This window comes from Ursus americanus, chromosome 14, assembly GCF_024610735.1.
Source record: "Ursus americanus isolate L20-20 chromosome 14, mUrsAme1.1.p, whole genome shotgun sequence".
In the NCBI taxonomy this organism is placed as follows: domain Eukaryota; kingdom Metazoa; phylum Chordata; class Mammalia; order Carnivora; family Ursidae; genus Ursus; species Ursus americanus.
The window spans coordinates 20,118,676-20,146,370 of record NC_142140.1 but is presented as its reverse complement, the minus strand read 5'-3'; the positions used below and the strand labels follow the sequence as shown (position 1 = coordinate 20,146,370).

Here is a 27,695-nt window from a genome sequence, read left to right as displayed (position 1 = left end):
TATTAGCTTTTTAACCTTGAGCTAATAAATCACTTAACTTCTCTGTGCCTCAGTTTCCACAACTGTAAAGTGAGAATAACAGCAGTACTTCCCTTACTGAGTCATGGTAGAAGGGTAAATAAACTAGGTAAGCTAGTATTAATTAAAGGATTAGAACAATGCCAGGAACAGAAGTTCTATTTAGGTGACCACTGAATATATTTTTTCAATAAATTAGTATCTGGTGAATAAAAAGCAAAACCATGGAAGCCTATGCCTAAAAGTGCTCAGGCAACTTAATTTGTGAAGAGAAGAGAAGAGAAGAGAAGAGAAGAGAAGAGAAGAGAAGAGAAGAGAAGAGAAGAGAAAGAAAGAAAGAAAGAAAGAAAGAAAGAAAGAAAGAAAGAAAGAAAGAAAGAAAGAAAGAAAGAAAGAAAAAACTATCAGGAAGAGAGGCAAATAGATTCTGTTTCTATAAACCCTTAAGTATCCCACTTACGGGAACAAACACTCTGTTTTTATTAATCCATCTTGGAGTTTTGGATCAGACTATAATGATCGGCCCCAGACAACAGCTCATACGTTCGGGGACTGGGTAAAGAAGTACATTTTTGTGCACATATTCACTCTACTTTTACCACTCTATAGCATACAGCTGAGGTAAAAGCAACAGGCTTGCTACACAACTATTGCTTCCAGACCTCCTTCAAACAGAACACACTCTGTCTGCGGCTCCTGAACAGACGTGATGAGCCGCCATTGTCGCTGTGTTTCCTCCCAGACTTCAGAGCATTGTATTTTTCTCAAGAGACAAATTATACAACTAGAGAGACAAAAACTCATGCTCACTTAAAAAATATTACCAACACACATTGAGAAAGCTGTTTTCTCTAATATTTATGCACTTCACAATGAGATTCTGAGAGGAATAATGCCTGAAATGGATAGCTTGAGCTTGGCGTGCATGTTATAGCTCAAAGTCTCAAAGGAATAAATATAAATTTTTCCAAAGGAAACAACTGGTACAGCATAAAACCATCGTGCTCTATCCACAAAAACATTCTATAAAATGTCAAGACATTTATAAGAGTAAAGTGTGCGATAAAACAAAATGACATAAATTATAGGATATTTTTATTTGTTGATTCCGAACACAACATGTAACTATCTTTCCCCCAAAATACTTCTGGGATTACTCAAATACAAGGGTAGGGCATGGGGAATTATTTTCCTCTTTAGTGAGTGGTATTTCCCTGGTCAAAAGAAAAACTTAGAAGCATAATAACAGAAACCAAAGTAACAAATGTGGCAATGGCCTGGACAGACAGATGACAGATGACAAAGGTTGCAACCACGATTCTCATGCATGGTGTCCCCAGGTTCCCAGGTTCGTCAAGTTATAGTTTATGGCTAATCCATACAATTCTGACATAACAAACAAACATTCTATCTCTAGTTATTTGTTCAAATAAATAAAAGTGGGGTGACTGGGTGGCTCAGTCCGTTGGCCTCTTGGTTTTGGCTTGGGTCATGATCTCACAGTTGTGAGATCGAGCCCTGCATTTGGCTCTGTGCTCAGTGTGGAGTCTGCTTGGGATTCCCTCTCTCTCCTTCTCCCTCTGCCCCTTCCCCAGGGGCATGCTCTCTCTCTAAATAAATGAAAATAAAGACATAAAAGGAATTTTGAGTTCCTCTCAAAAATTAAAAATTATGGTAATTTTTTTGGGGGGGAGAGAAAGGACACGGAAAAATAGAGAAGGAATCACTGCTACAAATGTAAAGCTGACTATACTCTGTGATGCAACGAAAATGCCTCAGACACAAAACCTTGAAACCTTTTGATCTCTACCATCCATGACGAGGCTCCTAGTATAATTCAGACAGGCTTAAAAGATGGAATATGCAATTAAATCAAATCCCCTAAAGTTTTCCGTCCAACCATCCCATTTGGGAAGTGTTTTAAATACTCAGCATTTAACACCTTTATTTTATTCTAACTTTCTGCAACTATATTCTACAATACATGTATTCATCCTTTACTAAATGCCTACTTTTGTGTGTGGAACCCATGGAGATACAGAGGAAAAAAAGACAAAAGTCCTGCCCTAGAGAGAATTAAGTCTAGCCTGAAAGACAGCCATAGAAATAACTAATTTATTCCATCACTCTTACTGATCACTGTTCTGTAAGGCAAAACCAATGCAATAAAGCAGGAAAAAAATATATGGGAAAAGGAGATGATATTGATGTCATGAGATGTCAAATATACTTTCTTTTTTGAAATAGAAAAATAAAAACATAAACCCTAGTGAGAGTTCAGCAAGGTAATCAAATACAAAATACACAAAAATATGGAGCTGCCTACATACCAAAAATAATCAGCAAGATATATTAATGACATAAGTCTTTCTTTTGTAGGCATAGACATAGAACTACAAAATTTTCATACAAAAGAAAAATACTTGAATAAAAGGATTATTAAACTACTTCTCTGGATGTAAAGAAAAGATATCAATCCTTCTGAGAACTTAGTTATTATGAATTTCAAACAAAATGCAAAAAGAAATTTTTGTTAACAAAATATTCAAAAGGTGGTTTAGAAAAATTTTAAAAGAAAATAAAGGAAATAAAAATTTTAAAGCATAATAAGGATTATGAAATAGTCAATATTAAATATTGTATAAAGCAGAATAATTAAAACACCATGACACTGGCAAAGAATGAGGCAGAAAAACCAATGAAAATTTAAGAATATTGATGACAGTTTAAAAGACAGCTAAAAGGGGCGCCTGGATGGCACAGCGGTTAAGCATCTGCCTTTGGCTCAGGGCATGATCCCGGCATTATGGGATCGAGCCCCACATCAGGCTCCTCCACTATGAGCCTGCTTCTTCCTCTCCCACTCCCCCTGCTTGTGTTCCCTCTCTCGCTGGCTGTCTCTATCCTGTCGAATAAATAAATAAAATCTTTAAAAAATAAAAAAAATAAAAGACAGCTAAAATGTGAGTACTTACTATACGCCAAGTGTTTTATAGAGTTACCAACTAATTTCTCATCCCAACTTCGATTCTTTTGTAATTAACAGTAACCATAACATAAACTGAATAATTTTCTTAGATGTTCCTGTACTTTAACCAGTTCCTTGGCTGTAACTGTCTTTTTTACCACATCACCAGTAACTTTCTAGAAGCATTTTAGGAAAAATGTTGGTCTTAATATTTTTATTATTTTCATAAAATTGCATGTAATACTCTTCAAAGTTACGCTTTATGAAATTAAGTATGAATTTCTGACATCTTCAAACAGCAGTTATCTCTGGACCATAATATTAGAAAATATACTCCCTACAGGTGCTAACGCACCTATCAGCTACAACAAATTCCACTAAGTTGAGGATATTCTTAATTTTCTTATTTTGTACTGAACTGTGTAAATACTTTAGCCCAAATATCTTCTCAGATCTTTTTAGCTCCATTCTGAGTACCCTTCTTTGACAAATGTTTCTACAAAACAAAACTCATTAAATAAACAAATTTGCTTTATGATTCCTTGCACTGTTTGGTCAAATAGAGATACTGCAAAATTGCAGCCATATCAATTTCATTTTATTTCTATACAGAACTCACATTATTGGATTTAAATTAAAAGTTCCTTCTCCTACTGGCAAAATACTATAAAGCACACTTAAAGAATTTCAAAATTAAAACTTACTCACTTTTTGAGCATCGTTATTTAATCTGTTCAGTTATTCCCTTGCCTTTGCAGGGATAAAAATTACAATGTTGTTCTATGTGCCATCCTTCCCCCCCATATCTGTAATTTGCTAATTGTCTCCAAAACATGTATGTGTGTTTACTTCATTCTTTGAGTTATTAGTATTCCCAAACAAAATGATTTTAAACAAAATGCAACCAAAAATTAGAGCACTCATTTACAAAAGTGTAATACCACAACGGAACACTTACACTGATTTACAAAATAGTTTCTCAAAGTCTCAAACAAATTCTAAAATCTAATTGACAGCTTATGTGTTTATTTGTATCCAATATGAGCCTCAGCACAGAATTTCTATAATTCGGTTATCTGTGTATATGCAAAGTATTTATACACAGTGTGTCTATGGTTTCTATTCAAGAGACATACATTTCAATTTGGACACAATTATGAAATATATGTTTACCACAATCACTTCCAAGATCATATTGGTTCCACAGGTTTCCTTATCTAGTAAAAACAGTTTTTAACCCCAATAAGTTCTCCGGCAGAATCCATATTTATCACTGTGAAAGCAAGTTTATCTTTAAGATTAAACTTCTCACAGAATTTGTAATGTCATCTATAATGATGTTAGATGTTTTACCTTCAACAGAATGAAATTCCGAGAGCTCTGTTTTGATTCAATCAGTTGGAGGAGGGAAAAAATCAAACACTGGAATGAGCTTAACTGATTTTCCCAGTGACACGGATGTGAAACTGGTACCATCTACTATCCATAAAGGAGTTCTGTTAGCAGCACAACGACATGAATGGTTCTCAATTCACTTTTTATATGTGCTAAAGAAAACCTGGACTCCAGCATGAGCGATGGTAATGTTGAAAAACAGCATTTTGATCTAAATGAAAAGTCATGCTTCACAGAGTAAAATATAAATACACATTCTGCAGCTGTGTATGGACAAAACTTTTTTTTCTTTTTTTTTTTTTAAGATATTATTTATTTGAAAGAGAGAGATTGAGAGCAAGGCAGGAGGAGGGGCAGAGGGAGAGGAAGAAGCAGACTCCCTGCTAAGCAGGGAGCTCAATACAGGGCTGGATCCCAGGACCCCAAGATCATGACCCGAGCTAAAGGCAGACGCTCAACCAAGTGAGCCACCCAGGCGCCCCTGGGCAAAGCTTCTTAAAATAAGTACTAACTTTGAAAAAGATGCAGCACTTCTTCAGCAAATGGATTCCCTGATTTTTCAAAGTTCAATGTTTTTACTCTGACCCCCCCCACCCCGTGGATTGTAAATGTCAAAAAACAATTATGAAAGTAATGCTCCTGGTTCACGTTCTTCAAGATAGGGGAAAAAAAGTCATGTAATATTTCATTGAAGAACTTCTTGTTTTTTAAAGCTCATTGTTGCCAACAGTATTTATTATAAAATACTTTTTTAAATTTTACCAAATGCTAAAAATAAATATAGATTTATATCTTCTAATAAATTAAAAAAAAAAAAAGAAAAAACCACAAACATAAAACCTACCACAGCAAGGACATCCAGTCTGCTTCCCTACACTGTGCAGCATGACTGACCAGACTCTATTTCCCATCTATGGTAGGTCAACTAACCTGAAATGTCCCATCTTTCCCCTGACCACCACCAACCAGATGGCAGTATCGACTCCTAGCCACTCAGCCCAGAGCACACGTTCCTTCAAACAGAGGTGCTAATGCTGGTGTGCCTGCCAAGGATTAGGAGAAAAGAAAGGCACTGTTGTTCACCATCTTTCAGAGGTCACTCCACTACACATCTCACACATGACAAGAGGCAGAAAGAGCACAGAAAGGAAAGGTCTACTTAAAATAATATTTTGTTATAACATGAAAAATCTGAGACAAATGTTGAACGAGGCAGGCTTGACAGGACTGTCGCAGACAAACTAAGATTAACAGCCACCCTGTTACTCCCCAGAGCATCTCCACTAGATGGTTCCATGATCATCAGCGTCTTCAGATGAGAACATGATGGTTTGCAGCTGTACAGTGACTTGTCCAAGGCCACACGCCTTTACAACATCAGTGAGACCTAATGCCAGAGTCCAAGCTATGCAGCCCAACACATAACTGCTATATAATATTGCTTCACTGTGAAACAACAGACAGCAAAGAAACAAGCCTTAACTTACATAATGATTGAGTGCACACTGATACCTTTTAAATCAATAATGTGTAAGTACTATTCAATAAATAATCCAGGAATCATAAGTTACTTATATTTTTAACAGTCAAGTCAAATCCTTGCCTCACCCCACACACTGAAACAAAATTAAGACAGATTGAGACTTTTTTTTTTAAGGAAGAGAAATAGGAAACAGAAGAGGAGGAGGGAGAGAATGAAGACACTGTAAAGTAACTGTAAGGAAAAAAAATGTTTTGGGTAGAAAAATCTAAGTCTCAGAAATACTGAAAAGGCATAATGAAAATATGGAGAACACAGAGATGAGGGTAATTACCCCCCCCCAAAAAACTACTTTAGATACAACATTTAAAGGAAAAAGAAAAATATGGAAAAATATGGAAATCCACATCATAAAAAGATCCCTTATAAGCCAATATATTGACACATAAAACCTATTTTTTAACTGCATATAGTACAAACAGGAAAATCACAAAAGTGCTACAAACAGCCAAAAACCAGACGGTGTAGAAAATGCAATTTCATTAGTTATGAAAGAACAGCATATTACCAGAATTCTATTCCATCTTTCACCTAGAAAACCATCAGTAATGAAAAGAGAAGAGGGTTAGTTTATTCAGTGTTGGCCTTGGTGCAATGAAGTGGAAACTGCCGCAGCCTCTTACAGAAAACCAATCGGTGACCTAGCCAAGAGATCGTCAGTGTTCGGCATTCTTTGTTCCAAAAAATCCACTTACCAGAATTTATCCTAAGGAAATAACGAGAGATGCAAATAAATTCATACGTTAGAATGGTCACTGCACCGTTATGTATAGTACCAAAAGACTGGAAACAATGTAAATACCCAACAACAAGAGAGTGGTTGAGGAAATGATGGTACACTATAAATAGAACAGACTGTAGCGATCTTTAAAAATCATGCTTACAGAGAATAATGATACAAAAAGCATTCATGATATAATGCTAAATGAAAACCAGCAGGAAATGAAACTGTTTCATCTCACCTGCCTATAAATGGGGAAAAAATGAAATTTAAACACACTAAAAACATTAATGTAACTCTTGGGGTATCGGTGGCTCAGTCAGTTAAGCAGCCATCTCTTGATTTCAGCTCAGATCATGATCTCAGGGGCTTGGGATGGAGCCCTGTGTCGGGCTCCGAGCTCAGCAGGGAGTCTGCTTGAGGATTCTCTCTCTCTCCCTCCCTCCCTCTGCCCTCCCCACTTGTGTATGCACTCTCTCTTTCTAAAACAAATAAATATACTAGATGTTTTAGGAAATCGCTATGATTTTATCAACTAATGATTTAGAAAATCATTCTTAAAGTTGAGCATATCACAAAAGTACCTTTCTGAACACATAATGGGGCAAATTACTAGCTTATTACGTAGACGAGGGTAGAAAAATTGAAAATAGTATAAGGTGTGTTTGGAAAAAAAAACACAAAAAAGCTAAATGTTAGCTTGCCTTTATATGATCTTCCACATCTCCAACGGTCAACTTAAAACTTTCCCTGAAAAAATATCTAATTATTTTAAGAAAGTAAAAAGTCTGTTATGTCCCCAAATCACTGCACACAGCACAAAATATTGACCCTGCTCCCATGGTTCTTAAAGCTATTTTTATAGAGTTAGGAGCCCAAAGCTATAAAAAATAAAAGAAATGCTTTTGCTTGTGAGGCACACAATAGGGAGGCAGCTCTGAGGCTGACCAGTCACATTCAACAGCCAGCCCACCTCCACAGAAGAGGGAGAAGGAAAGGAAGTGCCGATCCTGCCTCCTTCTTTCTGCTTAAGTTCTTTATTCATACAACAAAAGGTACAGATAATCAAGATCCCTTCAATTTTATATGCCATGTTGGCAAAGAATGGCTTTGCCCATGCTATTCCCTTAGCCTGAAATGTCTGCTTCCCACACCCAGTGTCTCCTTGGAAACCTCTACTTCTTTAAGGCAAAGCAAGCTTGGTGTTGCCAAATGAATCCCCAACCTCCATTCCCATATTCCTCCTGAAGGGAAGCTTCATCTGACCCAGACACACACCTTTCTCCCACAGGACCCAGGAGCCTCAGGGAAGCTGGCCCCACCCCTACCCCAACAGCTGGGCTGGCCTGCAGATCCTGATTGGTTTAGAAATCCAGGCTAAGCCAATCAAGGAATGACACGTATCTGATCATGGGCATGGGCAGTTCAGGCTATGAGAGCACAGCCCTGCCAAGTGTGCAGGGGAGCTCCTGACAAGGCAGTTTCTCACTCTTAAGGGATGGCAACTGGACCAGACGGCGTCTCCTCCTCTGGATATTGTGGCAGTCAAGAATTGCTGCTGTCATCTTGCCTCCAAGGCAAGGATGGGGAATAACTGAGAACCCAATCAATGGATTCAAGTTATGCCCAAAGTCCACCCTATGGCTGAACTTCCAATTAAATCAGTTCAAGCATTCCCATACTGTTTAAAGATTTCTGTAATAGGTGAATAAGACCTTCCTGGCTAGTAGAATGAACAACTGCTGGTTTTACCTGGCAAACATCATTTCTTATTCTTCTATAAACAGAACTTTGATTTTCCCTTTGGGTATCATGCCTTGCCCATTCTCTTGCCCATTCCCAGTTCCTGCAGTCTCACTGGGACTGACTCCTACCCACTCTAACCTCCAGGGAAGGAAATGAAGCAAGGATAACCAATTAGAACACTGGTTCTAAATGGCTGAAAGGCTATTACATTAACCTACTGAGCCAATGAGAACGCTATGAAAGCCTCCTGCTACAACTACAGTCAAAGAAAAACTCCCGTTCTGTTGGAGATGCTTACACGATTGAGTATAAGCCTATTCTGCCAGTAGCCATCCTCTCACAAAAAGAAATGAGATGGTGAAGAATGAAGGAGTCAATGAAAGAGCAAGGACAAGAGAAAGAAAGAGGCCGTGAGCCCTCTGAAAACACTGGTTTAACCCCTGGATCCATCTTTACCTGAAGGTGACCAGCACCAGACTTTTCAGTTAAATGAGCCACTAAGTAATCTTCTGCATCTTGAAGTTGGAGATAGGTTTCTACTCTAAGTACTCCCACTAAACCTTGTCACCACATGGCCACATTCACTGTACATTGTGACTACGTGTCCAGCTCCCCACCAGAAAGTGAGCTTGTACAATAAAGACCATGTTTTTCATCCTTATAACTTCCATACCTAGAGAAGAACCGGACCCATAACAGCAGGTATGGTACTTGAACCAAGTCATTAAAACTCACCAAGGCTGAGTTTCCTAATTTTAAAAACAAGACAGCTAAAAACAAAGACAGATAATAACAAATGTTAGGGAAGATGTGGAGAAATTACAACCCTCATACCTTGCCAGTGGGAATGTAAAATGGCATAGCGACTTTGAAAAACAGTTTGGCAGTTCCTCAAAAGGTTAAACAAAGAAGGCACCATATCACACAGCAATTTCAAACCTAGGTCTATACTCAAGAGAACGGAAAACATACGTCAACACGGTAACTAGTATGTGAATGCTTATAGTAATCTTAATCATCAAAACAAAAAGTTAGGGATACCCGGCTGGCTCGGCTGGTAAAGCATGTGCACTGATCTCGGGGTCATAAGTTCAAGCCCCACGCTGAGTTAGAGTTCACTTAGGAGTAAAAAAATAAAATAATAAAATAAATTAAAAATAAAGCAAAAAGTCAAACAAGTGTTCATCAAAGGATGAACAAATAAACAAAATGTGGTACATTTGTACAATGGAATATTACTTGGCCATAAAAAGTATTACACACTGATTCATGCCACAACATGGATAAATCTCAAGAAAAAATATGCTGAAGAAAAGAAGCCAGACACAAAAGGCCACATATTGCATAACTCTAGTGATATGAAAAATCCAGAACAGACAAATCTACAGGAAAAAGTATAGATTAGTAGTTGCTGGTTCATAGGGGGTTAGGAGGAAATGGGTGGGGGGTAGGTTAATGTTAAAGAGCATCCCATTTCTTTTGTGGGTGGTGAAAATGTTCTAAAATTGATCGTCGGGTCATGGTTCCACAACTCTGTGACTATACTAAAAATCACAAGTGAGTATACTATAAATCGGTGAATTTATGTGTATGAATTCTATTTCAAGAAAGCTGTTACCAAAAAAACAAGCCAGATGAACCAGATGGCAGCCGAGGACCCTTGCCACCATGACCTGCTTGGATTCTCTCCAGTATTTCATATAAAATAGGGAAGGTCTAGCTATGTGATTCTGGGCAGGTTCTTAATCTCTCTGTTGCTCAGTTTTCTCATCTATAAAATGGAGATGAAAGTACCTTCTTCATATGATGGTTGTGAGGATGGAATGAATTATGCATAGAAAGCATTAACAACAGTGCTCTAGGGAGTGTTGCTAACTAGCCCCTTCCATGTGGTTCCATATACGTTCACTGCAAATCGAATTCTATTCCGCGCAAGTCATCACCTTCCAGCACCCGTATATGCCTTGTGAAGTATTTCCATCTACCATCCCACTAACTTCGGCACTCAAAAGATGTATTCCATTTCAGTTTCATTTTTTCTTTCTCCTGGGGGTATGGAGAAAGAAATAATGAAAATATAAATAAGCCAGGGCAAGTAGCAAGTAAATGTTTTTCATCTTCCACTGGCAAAGCCAAGGGCTGATACCCAACTGCTACAAACTACTTCCATGTGTCTTGGTTCTAGACAAAGAGGAAAAGGGGCCAAATGTTCAGGCCTGATGATGGAAGCTTGGGTTTCAAACCAAGACTCTCCAACCAAGTCTCAGTTTTGGGTGTCTTCCCCCCAGGCTGCCAGGAAATGGAAGGATGTGAAAGACTTCTTTGTGAGTCCTCTCAATGGTTGTTTCTGCCTGGATGGGGAAGGGGTAACAATAATCATTATGGGCACGATCAGGGCAACCACAGTAGCTCCTATGATTTATTGAGGGCTCCCCATGTTCTAGACTCTCTGCCCTGTTCTAAGTTAATTACATGCATTAACTTATCTAATTCTCACCATCAGCTTTCTATGATAGGTACTACTATACCATTTTATGGGTAAGAAAACTGAACCACACAAATGTTAATAATGGCTCATAAGTGGCTACGCTGTGGATTTGAACCAAACTGTCTGAATCAGTACCTACTACACTATGTGTTAAATTCTTGACGAGGCACCACGAAACAGCTGCCTCCAGGCATCAGAATAATAGGGACTAATATCATCTACCTTTTATTGAAGGTTTAAGATATGCCAGATACTGGGCGTTACATGAATTATCATCAAAAACACCCTGATGGGTTCATATTCCATCACCAAACCATTTTACAGAAGAGCAAACTGAGACCAAGAAATCCATACCCAAGATAACCCAAACACTAAGAGACCACACTAAGACTTGATCTTGCTCTTTCTGGTTCAGAGACCATGCATGTCAGTAAAAGAATAATTTGGTTTTTCTATTGCTAGAGTTGGGTCTTCGGTTTCAAATAGGAAGGAGAAGAATGGCTTACGGGCTCCAAGACATGCAATCTGGACCTTCGGGACACACTCCTTTGTCTTTTATTTCTCCTTCTTTTATCTGGTATTGCCTCCACCCAAGTCATTACCCCACCCCCAAACCACATCCCTCCCTGTAGGAGCAATGGGGAAAGAAGAATTGTGCCTCTGGCAAGTGACTTTTTCTGGAAAATATGGGATGTGAGTGGAGTGAAGTTGGGGAGATTGATGATGGAACCAGGGTTGGGGCGTCTGGGTAGCTTGGTTGGGTAGAGCATTTAACTCCTGATCTCAAGGTCGTGAGTTCAAGTCCCACATAGGGTGTGGAGCCTACTTAAAAAGGAGGAGGAGGAGGAGGACTAGGAGGAGGGGGAGAGGAAGAGGAAGAGAGAGGGGAAGGGGGGAGAAGAAGCCAGGCTGGCCATGCAAAACGATGTGGGAACAAACCAGGAAGGAGGGCATGTGTGTCTCTGTGTGACTGTGTCCATCCTCAGAATGGTTGAGAACAATCAACCTAACCAAGAAAAAAACAGATTTCCAGCCAAGTGAGGACCCAGGGAGACTATAAAGGCTCTGGCTGCTCCACGGGGCTAGACAAATTATTTGAGATGCTCCCTTACCGAAAGCAGGAAATTGACGGGCATCTTACACGTAACTACATGGCCTACTTCCAGGTTCAACAAAGAAGTACATATACAGTGGCTCCTGCAGGATGACAGGGCTTGCTGGGAAAGCTTTATCCAATCTCATGCACGTTTGTGGGCTCAGTACACACAAAAACAAGGCTTCAGCCAAGGACAGAGAGAGTTTCCCTGCTACACTGGCAAGACAATCATGGTCTCTCCCTAAACCCTCCAGGACAAAGAACCAAATTAAGCCTTAAAGACAACTTGCTTTACGTATAACCAATGGGCTATCCAAATATTTGAACATTTGGAAACTTAGTATTCTAGCCACGGGTGTTCAGTTTTCATATTGTTCCACACGTGAGAATGTGCAGCAGTACGTAATGCAGTCTCAAACCCGGAGTAGGCTCTTTTAACTCCAGAGACATGGTACCCACTCACATATTAAAGATACCTTCCAGGGGCACCTGCATGGCTCAGTCAGTCGAGCATCCAGCTCCTGGTTTGGGCTCAGGTTGTGATCTTGGGGATCAGGAGATCGAGCCCCGCGTCCAGCTCTGTGCTCAGCCCAGACTCTGCTTGTCCCTCTTCCTCTGCTCCTCCCCTCCTCTCGAGGTCGCTCTCTCTCTCAAAATAAAATAAGTAAATAAAATCTTAAAGATACCTTCCCTGCACACAAAAGGTGCAGTCTTAAAGATAATGTGAAATGCCAACAGACAAAACAGCACCGGCAATCCCGTGCTTCTGGAAAAGGGAAGCTGTGCTTTAACACTGTCTCTAAGAATGAGGGCTCTCCTCTCTCTCTTCCTTCCTCGGGAGGCGGGCAAGTTGGTGCCAAGCTGCTGTATGACTTCACTCTCTGTAATCCGCACGGCACGTGGAATACCCACAGCATGCCAGATTATCAGTAAGGTGATAACACTTGTATATTATACCGGCTTGGCACGATTTGAATGAGGCTCCCTCGGGCCGCCTAGGGTTTCATTTCCTGTTATCTGCACCTGCACCAATTTCAGAAGCAAATAAAAACACCCCACAAAACCATATTTTAGGAGCTTATTCAAAAGTCAAGAGACAAAACCAAAGCCATCAACACAAACCCCAAAACACAACAAGGTAATTAACCTGACCTTCCAACTCACTCCACGTCTGGGAGGTACACCTCCTTCCGGTTTTTTAGTGATCTTTGCCAAGTTCGCACTTTTTATCCATCTTAGCTATTTAATATGACTTTTAACCAATACTGATGGAATAATCATAATCATAAGATTACATAAGAACTAACATGTATAAAGGTCCTTCCTATATTGGCCAGGGACCATGCATCACATTCTGCGGGGATTCTCGCATTTAAACCACATAACAAATGAAGAAAGTTCTATCATTATGCCCTTTTACACACATACATACATGCACACATACACTCTTAAGAAAAATGAAGGTAAATTAGAAAGGTTAATAGGCTTTAAGTTGCTCAAAGAGTGTTAAAAAGCCTCTTTATAGCCAAGTTTGCAGAACGCCAGAGTCCCTGCTCTTAACCAAGCCACCATGTGACAGATACCCATGGCTGCCCCGGATCAGAACCTGGGTGCCACACACCTGGACGGTGGTCTCGGCATTAATGAAACTCTTTATCACTAGAGTTAACTGGCTTTTGTGGAGTTTTCATTTATATGTGGGAATTTATATTTCCATAAATAGGTAAACAGTCCTTTTGGGATGTTAGTTGCGTGCCATTTAGGAAGGATGAACATTGAAAAGAGGGAAGAAAAGAAGTCAAATGATCCAGCAAGGAGTTAGGGGCTGCGGACACCAAGGTCTCTGTAGCTCTGTCCCTGACAGAGCATCAGGGGTAAAAAAAAAAAAAAAGGACGAGAAATGACAGCTTTATGAACTTTTCACTGCCACTCCACATTACTTAAAGGGCAGCTTTCCCTGGAGACGCCAAGAAGATCCCAGGCATCAAAGCAATTCCATATCAGTACCTTTTTTAAAAGGAAAAGATTACAATATTTTACTTTGGTTGCTATCAATTCACGGCCTACAATTCACTGTGTAAAAGAGAGTCTTCATCAAAGTCACATATTTGGTGGGGGAGGGGGAAGCTAAACAGACTCTTAATAAGAAATTCAAATCAAGAATTGCTCAAGACGACACCTGCCTTCTGGCCTAATGGAAAAATCAATCTGTCAGGTCTTAATTAAGTACTCAGGCTAGAAAGAAAAGGCGGCTGCTTATACTTGGTATACTACCTAGTGTAGTGCTGGTAGTCAAAATGTAACTGAAAGCCGTATTTGCTACAGAAATGGTAACTATGTGTACAGATGAGTCATTTGCTTCTGGGCGGCCATATATTTGGTAAACAAAAGGTGGAACTAGATGAATCTCATAGGTTTGTTGACAAAGATCTCGGTGAATAACGACATTTGGACGTCTAAGTGCTGTTGTATTGGAACACCTAACTGAGAATGCCCAAAAATAACCGGGGGGGGGGGGGGGGGGATAAGGCCATCAGGCAGTAACAGCTCCTGGCCTAGCAGTAACATTGGGTCAGTAAGTGAACAAAGGAGCAAAGAGGTAAACAAATGAGGAATAGATAAATAAACAAGTGAATGAGTGAACACGTCAGTACGTGCAGCCGTGCGTTCCTTCCATGATGGTCACTGAAGTCACTAAATTCTCTACCTATTTTATATAATTGCTAACAAATACGCAGGTACATGAATACCCCCCGTAGCCACGATGGAGACAGTTATAAACTGATCAATTCGTTCCACATACGCTCCGCCCCGATGTTGCTAAGTGGATGGGGAACAGCGCACCTAACATGGGCCCTGACCAGCGTGGGCAATTCCCGTTAGCAAATGTGCGGTCTCTCTTCCCAACCTGCTGAGTGCGCAGCCAGTTCATTCTCCAGCTGCCCTGCCAGGGTAGGGAAAGAGAGACATTGAAAACCGTGCATGCATCACAAGTTAATAACTGGTTTGCAAATGGTGAGCCATCCTGAGCAGCTCTCTTGTTCCCCTAGGAACGAAACACCAGACACCCAGCCCGGGAAAAATAATACAGACAGACTACGTAAACACACTCAAATCCCAAACCTGACTATATAAAACCCTTGTGTAGTCTAACGTTTGACCCAACTACAGTATCATTTCCAGTCCCAGTAGTGGAAGATTAAGGTGGTTGTGAAAAACCAATTTCAATGGGCAATCTGGTAAATAGCTGGATAGGAACGCTCTGGTGTTCACAGCCTGAGACTGTTTGAGGGAGCGCAGCCTGACAGGGGATCACACTGACGGGAACTTATCTTCCCTCCTTTCCTCATTCAGTAGCAGACCGGTGGGGGGCGGGGGGGGGGGGGGTAAGTTGATGCTCTTCTCTGTGGAAAAAGCACCAGTCCTCAACTGATTCTGAAACAGTCTCTTCTTGAAGGAGGTGGGCTGACCCCGGTGCCAACCTGCTTCCAGCAATCTCGAGCTTCCTGAAAAGCCCAGGGAGACACGAAAAGTACTTCCTCCAGTCTTGCCTCAGGGATGCTCCTAATAGACTCCTCGCACCCCTCCCCAGAAAGCACGCACACGCCTTCTCTCTGGGCTCCCAGAGATGGCCTGTCAGGCCACAACTCCACTGTCCAACATTCAGACTGCCTCCAAAAGTGTGGCATGCCATCAGGTCAGGAAGAACTACCCTGCTGGATGAAGAAGGAGGGAGAGAAGAGGATGTGGGGAGGAACACGTGGGGAGAGGTGGACGAAGCAAGAAAGCACGGGAGGGAGGTTGCTGGGTCCTCCCAACTTCACCATCACACAATCTAAAGAGAAAGGAGGGTTTGAACTTCCAAGAGCTTGTTCTCATAACACACAAATCCAGTAAGAGGACTCATTCCTGTTAATAATAAACAGTCACCAAAAACCAAGTGTCTATGACAAGACAGAAGCTCTGTGTTAAGAGCTTTGCATACATTTGTCACTTACGCCTCCCATCAATCTGAACGGCAGGCACTGTCACTGCCACTAAGACGAACTGCCTCAAAGACTCAGCCACTTGCTTGGGGGGACGAAGCTACCAAAGGGCAGAGAATCAGTGCGTACTTCTGCAGAGACCAAAAACTACCTGGTTCAAGGGGAAATACTCCAGAAGCATCCAATTACATTACCATTCTAAAACTTGGTACTATCACAAAGGAAAACAAATCCATTATTTTCTTCGAACACTGTTGGACTTGAACCACCTTACAGAAGCTCACCTTCATCGGCAAGGGTGTCCTGACTGCCCAGTATAGAGGGAGAATACCCCAGAAGATAATTTTTGCATTTCGTGCAGCTTGGGACAACCATATCTCTATGACACAGGGCCTCGCGAGCTTGTAATGCCTGAAGGTAAGAAACTAACCAGAGTCCCTCAAGATAAAACTGCTTGTTTAATAATTAAGAGTTTGGGATAAAAGGAAGAAAACAGCAGCAGCTCTTTTCTGAGGCTATCTTCAGGTTCTGGGTCCGACAGGCCCCTGACAGAATGAAGCCAAGGGCAGGTGACAGTGAAGAACAGGGAAGGTAACAAAGACAGAAGGTAGAGGCAAAGTGGCAAGATCCTGGGGAAAAGACTCAGAAGGATAAAAGAAAGAGCTAGCATGAATAGGATCTTAGCTTCCCTCACGGGACCCTGCAAAAAAGCCTGCCGAGAACACCGACTCCAGAAGATGGCCAGTATTTTACACTCAGCGGCTCTTACAGCCCAAGGAGAGGAATATGCTTTCAAAACTGAGCCCCCTGAAATGAATATTACACTATATGTTAACTAACTGGAATTTAAATAAAAACTTGAAACTAAACAAAAACAAAAACCGGAGCCCAATCTGGATTCAGTAATGGAGAGGAAGTCAAGATCGCCGAGTGCGGGTGGCAAAGGAGGGCCTCAGCCAGCCATGCCTGTCCCAGCCTGGTCTTCCTGTTTTGCAGGGGAGGAAATCTTGGTGCAAGAAGCAAAGCCCTGCAAGACAGTTTATAAACCCCAAGCAGGGCCAGCCTCACGGGTGTGTGACAAGTGCTGCCATACAGGGCTCCGTACTCAGGAGGTCCCTGAATTTGGTTTAATGTTCTGCTATCACCCTCCAAAAACTCTTAATATTTAACAAGGAACCCCACATTTTAATTCTGTATTGGGCCCCACAAATCGGACAGCTGGTACACCCCCACTTTTTTGTTTTTTCTTTGAATTTGCAAAAGTCTCATAAGACAGAGTTTACTTCGAATTTTTTTTTTTTATAGATAACTTGCTTCATGGGCTATTTACACTGTATGTGACCTTCTGGCTGGGATGTCGTAGATTCTCAAAAATTGATATTTAATGCACAGATCAAGCATTTCTTCATGTCACGCTTAATACACGACCCAACCGGCAAGGCAAAATATGCTCAGTATGGTTGTCAGAACCCATGGAAAAGACACAGGTGTCACTAGTGGGTTTAATGAAGGGATGGCGGGGCACGGTGCATTCTGACCTCAAGGGGTTGTAAAAATCTAGACCACTCACCTAAAACTCAGTTCCCGATCCTTGACCTATCCTCTTTTATTCACAATAAAACGTAAACCTCCCAAACATACGGACACGCAGCAGTATATAAGCACCCAGGTGTAGCACACGTTTCCAAAGAAAAACCTTGTGACTCTTTGGTCCCATGGACGTTACAAACATCAAAGAGACAATTTGGTCCTTATGGTGCTACCCTGGAAAAGGGTTTCTTGGCAGGGGAAGAAAATATATGTGCATATACTTGAAGAGCAAGTAGTTACTAACAATTGTATAGAGACTATGATACACAGCAGAATAAATGCATAGAAATATGGGGTATTATCCTCAATTTTGTTTTTTAAAGCATAGATATACAGGCACACACATGCTCAGATATAGCCAAACACATATGCATAAATGTGTCCACACAGATATGGATATTATCTCAGGTAGCAAGGCTGGATTTGATCCCTGTGGCTACCACGCTCGGGAAGAGTCGGTTCCCCTCTCTGAACCACAGCCTGATGGACATGGGGTGGCCTGGATTAGGTCATCACCGAGGACTCCATAGTTCTCACAGGATCACACTCTGGGGATCAAAGCAGCTGAAAAAGTTCCCACACTAAAACCCCATCTCAAAAGCAAACTGGCCCCTGCTTACTTCATTGTTCTCACATGAAACGTGTAATGTTCATTCGGCATGGGTTAAGTGGACAAACGACTGTATATATATTTTAAGATATGGATATCTTAAAACCCACGAATTTTTTTTTAAGACTTACTTTTTCAGTGCAGTTTAAGGCGCAGAGGGAAATCAAAGGGAAGGTACAGAGATTTCCCATATCCCCTGGCCCCACTCATACCCAGCCCCTCCTGTTATCAACATCCCACACCAGAGTGGTACAACTCTTACTACTGATGAACCTGCAATTACAGGTCACGATCCCCCAAAGCCACAGTTTACAACATTACGGTTGACTCCTGGTGTTGTACATTTGAGAAGTTTGGACAAATGTATCATAAGATGCATCCACCATTATCATATCAGACAGAATATCTTTGCTACCCTACAAATGCCCTGTGCTCTATTTACCCGTCTCTCCCAGCCCTGGGCAACCACTGATATATTTACTATCCCCCCGGTTTCACCTTTTGCCGAATACCATACAGCCGGAGTCATACAGTAAGTAGCCTCTTCAGATTGGCGTCTTGCACACCATGATATGCCCTGAAAATTCCTCCATGTCTTTTCATAGCTTGACAGCTCACTTCTTCTTTTTTTTTTCCCTAAGTAATCTCTATGCCCAATGGGGTGGGAGGGCCTCAAACTCAGGACTGCAAGGTCAAGAGTCACAGGCTCCACTGAGCCAGCCCAGGTGTCCTCATTTCTTCTTGGTGCTGAATATTCCATTGTCTAGATGTACCATGATTGTTATTTATCCATTCACACGCTGAAGGACATCTAGGTTGCTTCCTAGTTCTGGCGACCAGGAATAAAGAGCTACAAACATTCGTGTGCAGGTTTTTATTGGACACAAGTTTTCAACTCCTTTGGGTAAATACCAAGTAGGGCAATTGCTGGATCGTATGGAAAGAGTATGTTTAGTTCTATAAGAAACCACCAAACCATCTTCCAAAGTGGCTATGACAATTACGCATTCCCACCAGCAATGTATTAAGACTTTGGTTTTGTTTTTTTTAAAACACTATTTCTGAGGTATTCATGGTAAGACTCTCCCCAATGAGAGAACTAAGGCACCATGGAAATTCAAGGGAAATGTTTCATCCTCTTTAAATCTCTCCTCAGCCTCCTCACACACAGTGCATGGTCAGGCTCCTTGGGATTTTCCCATTCCGAAAGAGAAGCTGTTTGGTGAGCCAGGCTCTGTGACCACCCATGATCTGAATTACGCACAGGTGTTCAAAAATACAGAGGGATCCAGCATAATTAAGAGCATTAAGCAATCATCTCAGCCCAAGGAGGCAGTTGAAGAAAAGAAGAACAGAGTTTGGGCAGCACTTTGGGAAATAAATTCCACAGCCTTTCACCAAGTTGAAATCTTGGCTTTGGACACACATAAAAATGAGCCTGGCCTGATCTGAGCTCCCAGTGGACATCTGCCAGATCACAAAAGTTGACCCAATTGGCCTGCCTCACCACAGAGAAGGCCGCTGCTGGAAGAGCAGAGGTATTGCTGGGAAGAGCCAACACGGACGGACAGGACGGCGGACAGGAAAATGGCAGAACACAGTCGGACGGCACGAGCCAGGGTGGGAGTCTGCTTTCAAGAGAGTCATTTCGTCAACGCATTTTTAAACAGCAACATCACAGCAGCCTTCGATCTGATTTCCGGCTTTTATTGACTTCAATCACTCTCTCTCTATGTCCTATAAACCACAGCTAATTATTCCTTGATTTTCTCTCCTGTCACTTGGTACTGTTGTACGGTAGTAAGCACCTGCTGAACTCTGTCCAGCGGAGGCACGTCTTTGAGGGAGAAATGCTTTAGAAACCCCTTTGCAACAAAGAAGGCAGTGGCAATGTTTTCTCACAAGGTTTCGGGGACCTAGAAAAAGATGCTCAGTTCCAAGTATTCTTTCTCTTTAAATAAACCATCGCCAAGTACAACTTTGTTATGAGAAACTCGGAATTTTTTTTTTAATTAAAGCCATTGTTTAATGGTAACACGGACTCTAATGGTCCCTGTTTAACACACCAGTCTGCTAAAAAGAGCGTTGTGCAAACATTCCCCCTTTGTTATATTTTTCCTCCATTCTTCGGGGAAACACTATCTACCTTTAGACACATTTTGTTTAACATCTTTGGTCATTTATGCTATTTATTGAGTACCTGATATTCCTAATAAAACGTCAGTACAAATATTCAGGTTGTTTAGGAGGAAAGAAAAACTTTTTCCAGCCTTTCCTGGCCAGGCAAGGTAAACATTCCTATGGCCCAAGTCAGTTAGCCACACTGACACAAACACAAACGCCTTTTATCTTTCCCCTTAAATTACAAAAGATTATCATTTTACTCAGCAATAAGCCTGCCTAAATCGAAACTCTGTACATCAGAATTAAATATGTTCTATCTACTCAAAATGAACAGTGTATTATTTATCACTAATATTTAATGACAAAAAAACTGATAACTCTCTCTGGTTACACCACTGATTTCATCTAGTCGCGCCTCATCGATTCCTTTGGTCATTAGCATAATCACAGAGCATCAACTCCGGCTTATGCAGCAAGTTTGATAACAGAGCTGAAAGTAGACACACACTATTTTAAAAACATGTTCCGATTTTCATCTGAGTATATCTTTATTTATATGGCTTTCTTACCATAAAGATGCCAGTCCTTTAAAATATGCAGAAATCACTTTCTACACTGAAGAACAAGGTGCTATATCATAACAAGGATACAGAAGTATAAAGCGCCTGTTAATTAAACATCGCTTTTTAACTTGCTACCCTGCATATGTAACTGCTAAGTTCTAAGCCAAGTCTTTAAATAAGAATGAGAAAATGGCTAGGCTCCTTCAGATGAATGCCTAGTCTGTTTTTTTTTCCCCCTTAAATGTAAGAGATCAACCACTTGATATATTATTTTTTTTAAATCAAGTTCCCTGGTAAATGTTTGATTTTAAAGTGCTCCCTTCTCCCCCCCCCTCCAAAAAAAAAAAAAAAAAACACAGGCAAATGAACAAATTATCCAGTTTGAGTCAGGACTGATAGTTTCACATTAATCCTCAATTTTCCATGTATAATATTGCAGAATGCGGCTGGGTTTAAATATAAAGAACTAGTGTCAAATACTATTCAGCACTTCAAAAGGTTCAAGTGGGAAAATGAATCAAATACAGCTACATGTACCCACATGGATGAATTTTACGAACTCTACGGAACAACAAAAAAGCAAGTTATTAAAGATTGCGTACAGGAGGATACCATCAATATGAAGCAGGAACATACACAAGAAAAGCCTATATTTTGGGGAATACACGCATATGTATTAAAAGTGTAAAGAAATCCAGCGGATGAAAAACAGCCAGCCAAGAGCAGAGGTCACCTGCAAGGGGACAGGGATAGAGGTTAAGATGAGGGGTGATATGCCAAGGGCCTCTTCAACCTGGATCAGAAATGTGTCTTCCCTGAAGCTAAGCTGCAGGTACGTGGGTGATCACCGAATTATTCTTTGAATTACACTTTTTGGTGTCGTACGCAGTCTTAATAGAAATGGCTTTGTAAACAACCGCCAGCTTTCTCTCATCAGAAGTTATTCTCAACTCAAGAACAAAGTGCTTGAGGCCAAGACATCACATGTTATTCAACAACTGGGGCACTTGCTACAATACTAAGCACGGCATCCCAATATAAAACCCATGTCCAGTGTTCTCAAAAGTGCTTTATTACTACCTTAAAGAATTCTTCTACCTCAGTACTCTGCGACGGGCAAGTCGTCTCTGAGGCAGAGAGGATCTCTCTAGTTAGTAAAAGGAACTGTCCTGAGAAACGAACAAAAACGAACACAGAAATCAGATCTCTCTTTACATTGTCTTTTTAATTTTGAGTTGAAGTGGATATGTGCACACGAAGAATATGCTAGAAGCACACCTTGTATACGGTTGGGGGACATAAGGGTATAAGGGAAAGGTAAATCTTTGCCAGATGGGGAGTTTATTCCCCCCACATCCCATCCCCATCCCCTTCTTGGCATATTTAAACCTTGAGCAGCAGTCGCCATAAGGACAGTGACACAAAAGGGAGAAGCACCCCCAGTCAGCGTCGAGGAGGACGGCTTGCTCCTACAAGTATAAGAATTTGTTGTAAGCTTACCCAAGTGACGACTGCGCATTTACTGTCAACACGCATCATACTGCAACAAAAGCCATTATTTAGAAAATAACATGAACACATTTAAGCGGCTGAACCCTTCCTAAACCCAGAGAAGGCATGCAAAACAGCAGGTCTGCAACAACATGCCTGATGCAGGCCATAAAAGAAAACCAGAAACTGAACAATTTTCTATTTTAATAGACTAGCTTCTCCAAAATTATTTACAGTTGCACGTAAGAGATGCCCCACCCCCACCTTCTCAAGGTCCAGCTCGCTTCTTTCCAAGCAATTAAATGCCGCAAACTTTCTATTAGAAAATTTCTATAATACATCACTAAAAAGGGTCTGCCATTGATTCCCTAATGATAAATCAGTTAATTACTTAACCTTTCTTAATGAAATGATTAACATCCTCTCCACAAACAAGGAGGAGTGATTTAACATCACACTGTAGATTTCATCAACCAGGGACAGTGCTAATACCACGCGTCCTTTTCCACAGCACCTTCTATTTTTTCAATCAGTTCCATTTATCTTTCATGGAAACCCTTTACTCAAGGGTAGAGACAGCTAGTTTTAAAACTTGACCCATTAGCAATTTTTTTATAAAAGTACTTCAGGGCCCAAACAACAATAAAGGCACTCTGTATTATAGGAATATTCCAAATACCACCCGGAATCGAGAGCCAAAGCAACTGAGAAGTTCTAAACATAAACACAATTGCCAACTTTTTGGTATCTATTAAAATCAAACCACACCCAAAGCCAAATGGAAATTTTTTTTTTTTTTTAATTTAGGTGAGGGCATTTTAGATAAACACTTTACTGGGTAACTTCAAAAGGCACTGTTACTAATACAGACCCAAAAAATGTCTGTACAACTTTTATTTAAATAACTTTTGATCTTAGTGGTTAGATCTTTAGCTGAAGCCCTGAATACTTAAACAAGCCTTCTTAGCATTTTATCTTCCTTTATCTCCTAATCTTGTAGGATGCATTCTCCTTAGAATTCTGCTTTATTTGTGTGGCATCATTGGCTAAGCTATTGCCATCAATATTCCTGCAGACCCCATCACACACAATGGTAGGGAATGTCCCAAGAGGCGTAGGGAAATCGAAATACTTGTGCCAGCAGGGTTACTCTCATAAGTAAACAGTTCAGATTTTAAAAATTAAGATGAAATACTAAGAAAAAAAAAAAAAACTTCAGAAAAGCCATCTGACACTAATTGGCAGCTACAACATGACAACACCCACTGGAAACATGGATGCAAAAAGGGCATAATGTGAAAGGAAACGTCAGGTACAGGTGAAAGCTACTGATGTTCCAGGTTCTTCCTACCGCTTTGTGGAACGGCGATGCTCGTGTTCTGCCTCTATTTCTCTACGTATCTAGGTTTCTCTTGGTGCCTGACTCAAAAGGGAGCCCGTATGCCTCTTAGATTTCATGAGGTCCAAACAGTAAAGTTAAACCCTTCGGAAGAGTTGTAGGCTTCCGTCCAACTCTGACAATTGAGGAGTCCAGTTCTCCCACTTTGGTGGGTATGAGAATCATGTGGGGAGCTTTTTCAAAATGCAAATGCTGGCCCCACCCCAGATATGGCACATCCAGGAGCAGCGCAACTACGTCTGTGTCTGGAACCAGAGCTCCGCCGTGATTCCAATATTCGTACATGCTTAAAAAAAACCACCAGTTTTGATTCTTAATGGAAATCCGAACTCATTAAAAATAATACAGGCGTCGAGATAGAACAAAAAATGCATCGGTAAAATCCAAAAGAAGATAAAGATTTCAGTTCCAGAATCTCTAGCAGGATAAATCACTTGGTCCACACGGTCCTCTGTTCAGCATGCTTCAGAATTACCAGGGGAAGTTCGTTTAAAATGCATTCTCTCTCATCAGTCAGCAAAAATTCCGATCCAAGAATCTGTATTTTAATAAAACTCCCCGACACATACACAAACACACACAATGACCCGCAAACGGGTGAGCAAAGTGCCCCTCTGAAACATGTTGAATTAGGACCAACTGCAACTTCCTTCCACTTCACACGAGCATCTGTGTTCCATCTCTGTGCTCACCTGTCCCCAGGAGAGGAGGCTGCCAACACCTCTGATCAGACATCACCAACTCAGGGCTCTGGGACAGGAGAAACACAGGCAGAACACATACCGCATCCTCCCCCGCAAGAGCTGTGGTCAATGTCCGGAGAGCAAGAAGAACGTCTTAAAGAATTTGAGTAATAACACAGCACCTGTGCCATGAGATCACTAAGCTCGAAGAACATACCTTCAAATACTACCCTTAATTCACAGACAGGAAACCTGGAGCAGAGAAAAAATCACATTATGACTCAAATGCAGAGCTGGAAGGGAGGAAAAAAAGAAACCTCAGGAATTCAGTTTTTGAGCCTGATGCTAGAAGTATTATTCAGGCCCTAGTAAATAAAGCTGATCACAATATCAGCTAAAATCAAATAATCTAGCAAAATGGAGATGTCTACCTGACTTACTACTGAGAAATAAATATTTCCAAATAAACAAATCAGGAGAAAAACCTTTGTCCCATCCTAAGTGAATCTATTCTATTTAATTAATTTAAACAGGAACCTAATAAAGCCACGCTCATACCCTTTTTTTTCCCTCAGTAAACTGTCCCATAACACACTAACCTCTGATAGCTACAAACTGTTGAAATAAAACAGAGCGACATGAGTTTTGTAGTCAGTGATCCCTCCATTTCAGCTGCTTGTCTGAATCAGCAGCAGTTAGAGGAAATACACCCATCAGAGTGCTCCTAAGGAGAGAGGACTAAATAGTACACAGAACACTTGAACACAATTCTGTATGTATTCATGTTCCTTTTCTTTAAAAAAAAAAAAAAAAAACTATTTTATTAAAAATGTGATTTGGAAAGAAAGTGCAATTAGCTTTGCACAGGCACTGCCGAGATGTTCCCGAACACACCAGACATATGTAAATATTTCGTGATATCAGTTCCATTCGAGTAGACCTGTCAAGATATTTACAGGGCTTGACAGTACTTCTGTCTTTAATTAAATTTTTGCCTAGATACTTTAATGTAATTTAAATAGATTATTAGTTGTCAGGATCTAATATAAATTTTGTTTACGATTTAGTTACTTTAAGTACTCAGACTGAAGAAACTAATTTAACCCCATGACTGAGCAGCTTTAAGCGTCAAGAGAAGACCACTAAAAAGTCCCCACTGCCCTTTGCACTATTCCGGTAATCTTGAATTACTACAACTTAATTGCAAATATCAAGCCACTAAATTGAGCCCCCTCCCCCACCTTTTTTTAAACAACACAGCTGGTGCAGAGCTTTCAGGAAACACCCATCTACACTTCCTCAGGTACCAGGGTCTTTCTCTTAGGCAGTTCACTCTCCCAGGGGCTGGCTAAGTAGGAAATGTTTTTCTCACTTTAAATCCCATAAAATAACTACCAAACAAACACCTGTTGTGCACAAGGCAGGGCTTATATTAAAAACTGCCATCAAGGGATTTCAAAAAGAAAAACAAGCCTTGCAGAGACATCCACAGCTAATTTGGTCAATAGATCTCATGACTGGGTACAAGACCACGAGGGAAAGGATACAGCTTCTGGCACAACCTTCTCCTGAATGGGAGCTGGCTTCTAAATACAACCCGAAAAATGCCTTAGCACAAACTGACTATAATTAATAAGAATAATTTACTAAAGAAACAAAGAACACTGTCTCCCCTGACTGCCATGCACTTTACCCCACTGTACTTCCTCTTTCCAGAATACCAGCCTTGTAGCCATAATTGCAAGAACATTATCTATAGGATGAAAAACCAAAGCACTTCTTGAAATCAAACATTCCTTACAACATTTATTTTTAGGTTGGCGACACAAGCCAAATATGCTTAATTTCCATTAACCACATCGTCACATGCACACTGAAATAAACTACGTATGTCCCGGAGGGGGGGGGGGAAACAACTGTCATGCATAAGATACCCCATATTTGGCCAGGTTTTCCCCTGTTTCAGGAATTCGTCTCATCTCATGGCCTGCCGATCTTCCAGCTTTTGGCACCTCTAACCTTAATTCATGTGAGTACCATGGAAGAGAAATGTTTTTAAAAAATCAGTTTAAGATGGCTCCTTGGACAGCATGCGTTATGGCAAAGTGACCTAAAGACCAATGCAAGTAGTCACAAGAAAGATCATTTAGGAAATACACAGGCCCAAATGCAAACTTACTTGGCTTGCTGGCTTGATTCACAAATTCAGTGTTTGATCACCTGGTGGGATTACTACCATCAACTGAAGAAAAAAAAAAAATCCCCTGCAAATAGTAAAAGTATATGTTGGCTCATGTCTATTCAGCAGATGCCTCTCATAAGGTTATTTTCTTTAGAAAACAAACCTCTACTTGCTTGAGACCTTTATACTCTCTAGGTCCAAAAAACATAGAAAAAAAAAAAGCTGGCTTAGCAAAAATGGCATTTAATATGACTGAATTCTATAAAAGGAGTAGGACACCTAACAGGATAAGAAAGGAAAAGAAAGAGCCCTTAGCAAAAACATTTTTTTGAAAAACAGAAATACCACCTGTGCAAATCTAGCTATGCTCTCAAAACCCTTTCTCAGCCCCACAGAAACAGCTCATGCTCAATGCCTTGAAGTTGCAATTAAATTGTAGTAATTTAAGATTATCAGGAGAGCAAAGGGCAGTGGGAGCTCTTTGGAGGGCTTCCCTCCCTTCTTAATGCTCTTCAGTCAGGGGTTAAATGAGTTTCTTTAATGTAAGTACCTTAAAGTAACTGAATCATAAACAAAATTTATACTATTTTCTGACAGCCTGCAATCTATTTAAATTTTATTAACGTGTGCCTAAAATTATTTTTAAAAGACAGAACTCCTGCAATGCCCTGTAAATATTCTTGGCATACTCACTGAAATGTAATCGGTATGATAACAACTAACATTGTCTGAATACACATACTTTTTTGTGATGCGGCGTCTTACAAGATAACATTTCAAAATTGAGTTTGAGTCTTAAGTAAAACATGAAAACTAAATAAACAGCACAATAAGATTGCCTGCAAAGAGGAAGCTGGGTTCAAAAGAAGTTGTCACATCTGCTGTATTCTCCCTTCACTTTCTTAACGTGGGCATTGGACGTGCTGTGGTATAAATATATTCCTTTAGGAAATATCACAATTCTTTTGTTAACTTAAACAACTCCTGAAACCAGACATATCCTTCAATAGAGCCTGAGAATGCAAATATACAAGGCCAGGGGTAGAGTCTTAAGAGAAGCCAAGGAAAAACTTAGTAACAGAAAACCATACCTCG

At 40.6% G+C, this 27,695-nt stretch overlaps 1 protein-coding gene across 4 annotated transcripts in view; it reads right to left on the bottom strand.

Moving 5' to 3' along the window:
- FOXP1 (forkhead box P1) overlaps window positions 1-27,077 on the bottom strand; it is a 563,431-nt gene extending 536,354 nt beyond the window's left edge. For 3 of the 4 annotated variants that reach the window (XM_045808086.2, XM_087866856.1, XM_087866855.1), the window contains exon 1: window positions 26,598-27,076. The gene's annotated coding sequence lies outside the window, so the exon portion shown is untranslated. Of the gene's footprint in view, window positions 1-26,597 lie in introns of all 4 variants that reach the window. The other variant, XM_087866857.1, reaches the window with a different exon arrangement.
- Window positions 27,078-27,695: the final 618 nt, after the last annotated feature.